Source organism: Pararge aegeria, chromosome 18 (genome assembly GCF_905163445.1).
Source record: "Pararge aegeria chromosome 18, ilParAegt1.1, whole genome shotgun sequence".
Taxonomy (NCBI): Eukaryota; Metazoa; Arthropoda; class Insecta; order Lepidoptera; family Nymphalidae; genus Pararge; species Pararge aegeria.
Genome location: NC_053197.1, coordinates 14612463 through 14618576, shown reverse-complemented (window position 1 = coordinate 14618576; position 6114 = coordinate 14612463).

The window sequence follows — 6114 nt, the reverse complement described above, 5'->3', positions numbered from 1 at the left end:
ATTTTTTTTTTGTTAAGCCAAATTGCTATCTTACCTGAAGGTAAGTGACCGGGCACTCTTTTTCACGGACCAAATAGACAACATCTGATGGTATGTGGAAAACCATCGCTTATAAACAGACCAATAATTCGCAGAGTATGCGAGGATTGCCGCCTATTGCCGCCCTTTGTAACACAGCAATGCCGATTGGCGGCAAAAAAAAAATAATAGCGTGGCGGCAGTACTGCCATAGACAAGCTCTGATACAAAATTCTCATCAAATACAAAAAGGTTAAACGCGCTTTACTCGAAGGGGTATGATAGTTCATCGAATCAATACCCCCAGAGTGTTACTCCTCAGCGTCGACCAGGAACGCAAAATATCTAGATACGTCGTTCGCTCTTACCCTGTGCGTTGGGTCGCACTGTGACACTTCATAGCATGCATCCCGTATGCATGCTATGAAGTGTACTCAGTATAAGTATTGTTTGATAAATGACATAAATATAACTTCAAATTCAAACTGCACTACGCTACACACTACAGTAAGATCTCCGCCACATTATAAGAACTTCATTATGCACGAAGATTTCTCGTTACCAATCTGCGTTAGTTAATATAACTGAACTGAGGTTATATTATTTAGCGCTTTTTCTTTTCCACTTGCATATGACTTCCAAATGCACGGAGAAGGTTTTAGTCAAAAAGTTTTTTGTACAATTCTTTGTATGAATATTTTACATACAATTATTTTTTATATATTTGCAATTAAAATTATTTCGATTAATTATTGGCTTGGAATAGGCTAAATGCATATAAACTGTTGCACTGTCATTTTCTTTTTTAAACAAAAGAAAATAGCTGTAGTAGCATAAATTATACGATTGAATAGGCTGTATGATCAATAATCTTTGTCTGTCCAGAAGAGGACAAATTAAAAAAAAAAACAACAAAAGAAAATAGAAACTAACTCCCCTGAATTTACATTTTTACATTTTTAAGCATTGAAATTATAGTCTGTATCAAAAATTAAATTTGCCCTCCATTAATTACTCTTCCAAGGAATAACTGTTTTTCAAAGTTTTCCTTAAGTTTTTTTTGTTTTTTTTTTGCAAATGTATTAAAAACGTCGTTTACACATGTCGTATATGCACGAGCAGAATAATTGTCATTTCCACTTGTAACTATTTTCAGTTTTTTGGGTCCACGCCTTCGGTTGGTGTGCACACTCCGTGAACTATTTACAGCATATATCTAGCACCAAAATTGTACCCTGGAAATCAATAGTTTACAACTAAATTTAGCACCGCTGTATAACTTACAAGAAGTTCTTTAAACGTGAAGGAGCACTTACAACAGTATACATAAAGAATACACACATAATTCGTACGTTTACATGCTCTATGTATGAAAATACAGTGATATTTTAAAATAGCATACCAGTGTAAATTTACAACATAAAATGGTTACACAAGATTATTGAACTATATATTTTTAACATATTCGTAATTATTGTTTTTCTAACGGAAATAAATACAAATATTTAAACGATTGAAAAAAGTCTAGCAATTTTTATCTTTTTACACATTTCAAGGGTTTCTGCTATAATGTTAAGGAGTAAGCCGCCGGTACGCCAAGATAGCCTGGCAGCACGTAGTCGGCGGCTTAAACGCTCGCGCGTTTTTCGGCGCTTTGTGGAAATCCACGGACAAGCCTTCAAGTGTGAAATTTGTTACCTACATTTACTCATTCGATCGCATGACAATTAAAATTTATATGGTATCGAAAGAGCGTCATCTAGTGACAATAACTACGGCGCACAGTAGTGCTCCTTCGATATCATATAAATGTTAACTGAATTACACGCGATCGGATAAATTAACGTAGGTAGGAAATCTCACACTTGCCACTCGGGGAACGAAGTCAATTTAGCAATTGTGTGTCAGTGAAAAAAACTTTTTTTTAGATCAAAATATCATATGCAAGCAAAGAATTTTGTTTCCAGCACGTGGTCGTCCAGATGAATTAAAGTCGTCAGTGATAATAGACAATAATATTTTGTGAAATGTCAAAATGTATTTCATTAATTAATAAACGATTTCTTAACAAATGAGCTTAATAAAAAAAACACATTTAAGTAACTTAAAGTGAAACATTTACTTAAATATTCATAACTAATTCATTGTTATGTGTAAATATTCCGATTTGTGACATATTCGAATTATATAAATAAATAACAAAACATATTCGGGTTTCCCGACCGATTTCAGCCACGGTGGACAATCTCCAGCGTGGACAGAAGACAATCATATCCCCGGGGGAAGGATAAAAATCTTCTCCCACAGCTTTATCAACTCTGAGAACACTGTCGCACAAGTGGAGATAATATCCAAATAATATATATTATAGCGCACAAGTGTGTGCGCAAAAACAGGTGCACTCTCATAGTCCGATAGGACGGCAGCTCCGACACGACCGAAAAGAGATCAGGCGCACAGGAGCGACAGTTTACGTGCTCTACGAAGCACGGATACTCGATATAAATACATCTCAGGCATGCAGGTTTCCCGATGTTTTCTGTCACCGTTAAAGCACACGATATAAAGCTCGCATTTCAATGCTCCAATTTGAAACGAGTCCGTGCTGAGTTTATGTTGCGAATGTCAATAAAGTCTCACAGATGATCGGTGAAACCTACACTACTACTGTGCGAATGGGATGCAACGTGCACAATTTGCGACCAAAAGTTTTTTTAGAAGCATTTAATATCATCGATATTACACTAGAAGGACCAAAGTCAATAAATAAGGGTTAAATAAAAAAAATACCAGAAAGCTCTCGACTTGTAGTTGTTTACATTTAAACTAAAAACTTTTGGTCTACATTTTTTTTTAATGCGATTAAATATTTTACAAATATACTCTACTTATAACTACTCTATGTCTTAAATGTAACATCGGCAACAGCGCACGAACCACGAATCTATCGTGCGGTCACTGACCCGACTACGCGACGTTGACAGTGTAATGCCGATTTACAGAAATAACATAAAAAAAAAATTGTATGGATTAAATTACTACGGAATTTTGAATAGTCGTAGAACAAAATTTGTTAGTTTTAATGCTAGGAACTACAATGCTGAGAGCTTTCTGGTATTTTTTATTTAGCCTTGTATATTTTAATTTATATTCGGAATGTAATAGTATTTGACACTGAAATTAATTCATTAATGAGTTGAGAGTTGAGCGACGTTTAAATAAACTGTTTATTTTGATAAAAATGTGCTAATTGTTGTACACAAATCAGTAAACTAAACTAAATTGGCGGTCCTTAAAGTAATTATTCCTTTTCAACAATATTTGATGTGGAAGGGACAATTTAGTTTAGCCAACTATGTACATGGCACGTGGCTAAATATAACTTAATTTTTGGAATAAATGTAAAACAAAAAATAATACTACTAATACACAAATTTCCAAATTACGTTTAAAAAAACTGAGCATAAGAGTGAAATAAGCTATTTTGTTAAAATAAAGAAATGCGTTAAGTAAAATAAACAGTAATACTAAACTGAGCCTTATTACGTTACAATAAAATGTTTATTTTCAATAAACAATAGCTTTAAATTAAAACGTTAGTTAAACTGAGCGTGGTGACATAAAGTATAAATAAACAGTGAGCGTTATATTAAACTTAGTGTTGTCTGTAAAGTAACTGATGAAGCAATAGCATTTTGACGTGACAACGTCTTATAAATTGGTTTGCCCGGTGACACTTCAAGAAACTGCGTTACGCTCCGCTCACGTTATGCGCTCACAATGAGAGCGAGTGAGAGGCACGCGTCCCTTCCACTCGGGCATGGTTAGCCCGCCTAAGAGCGAGAGAGACAGACATAAAAAGTGAAAGGCACGCGTCCCTTTGTAGGAAACGCTGTTTCATTGTACGCAAATGTATTGCAAGTTATTGTATGTATATTTGTATATAAATACGTATGTGTAAAGGTAAAAATAAAATTTTGTTAATATGAAATTCAGTGCGAGATTCTTTGTATAAATTAATGTTTTAAATATAATTCTTTGTATAAATAAATGTTTTAAATTGTTACTATTATTTCATCCTTCTTCCTACTATACGAATGAATATTCACATTAAAATTATTTTACCACTCAAAGTCGTTGTCACGTAAAACTTTCGCCCGTATACCGACTTTACAGGCAACCAATTTTTTTTTAAATAAAATGAACACAGTGTTAAAGAAGACATAAAAATAAACTGTAATCAAAATCTGAGTATGACAAATATTTAGATACTTTGCAAAAATAAACAATATTTTTTCCTTTACCTTCCTTAATGTCTATAAATAGGCCTATCATGAATAAATAAACTACCAACCGATTATGCTTTTTTAAAATAAGAAAAATAAAAGGTTCATTCATCTTTACAAATGAATAAAAAATGTCTGCTTGTAATTCTAAAATAACAGTTTTTTTACTAAATGCATGAGAGTTTGCAAATTAATAGCAAAACAACGATTATATTTTATCTTTGTCTGTCTGTGTATTTGACTGTCCGATTAATCATCACTAGAACGACTGGACCGATTTCGATGGCACTTACGCCGTCAGTTACAGGATTACAAAGGATTACAAAGGTGTTGAAAAACTATAAAAATAGCATTTTCAAAGTTAGGGGACTATTCAATATGAAGCATTTTATAGAATAATTCTTAAAGCGTTATTTTCAAAAACAACAGTCAAGAGCGTAGAATAGGGAAAAAAAACATCTGTTGCTAGCAATTGTGCCGATCCCATAATATAACGTAGAACACGTTATATAAAGCAACATATCTTGTCAAATTTTATAACTTAATAGTGTTTTTACCACCACTTGGGGGAAATATCAATTTTATAAATTGCATATACTAGTTCCGGCTTCGGCAGTTGCAGAGCCGTAGCTTAGTTGTCAAAGCTCTCAGGCTGCGATTGCCAGAGTCGCGGGTTCAAATCCCGTCGATTTCGGTAACAGGTTAATATGGTAGCGGGCTCTAAGACACCGCGTTCCCTCAGATCACCTCTACCCTCCATAAAACTATGTATATATAAATTACAAAAAGAGATTTTTTTTTCTTCATGTCCTTGGCACTACCATTATATTTTATCACATGCAGCTTGGTGTATACAACGAAAACACAGTACATAATCCTAGTACAAAAGTCAAAAACACATCTACAATTGTGCATAAAATCGGTGCTAAATGCAATACCAATGCCTACATTTCCAACTTCATCCATTGACCAATATACTACGTACTTAAAAAAAGGCCAATGAAAATCGATTTAGCGTGTAATTAAATTTTTAAGTCATAGTTGAAAGTTTATTTGTTAGGACAAGGTTGTCCATTTACACATATTATAGCGTCATTTGGATAGAAGAAAGCGTTTCTTTACGGAATTCCATAAAATACAATGAATATCAGCTTAATTTCGCTATACTCCGCGAAAAGCATGAGAATCTGTACGGTGTAATTTATTATTTTTTTCGGTCTTTATACTGCACGCCAGAGAAAATTACCGAAGATCTTTTTGGTGTGCTGGCTAAAGATTGAAGATATAATAAATTACACCGTAAAGATACTCCTGTTTTTCGGGGAGTATAGCAAATAAAGATTAATGATCAGTATATAAATGTTTAAATTTATTATCGGTTTTCATTGGCTTTTGAAAACAATCATTACGTTCTTGTTTTAGAGACCCAAGTCGCTTCGCTAATAGCTTGACAATCAAACTAGCTTTATTTTGACCCCTATGTTTAGGGCCATAAGGTACAATTTTTACTGACGATTAAAGTAAAAAATGCATGATTCTTTGCCAGCGATTTATTTACGACTTTACATGGATAATTATTAAGTCTCATTGATTCTTTTTATTGGCAGAGATAGTTTTAATGTATTAAAATTATTTTTAAAACACTTACATTTTCAATTCATTGTACATTTACATTGTACTAGGCTGCAATTGTCCACTTGCAGCCCAGTGGACCATAAAGCGTAGCGTAACATTGCGACTCCAGTACGTAGTACGTTACATAATTGCTCAATGACTTTAATCCCACATCACTTATAATATAGAGTGTTAA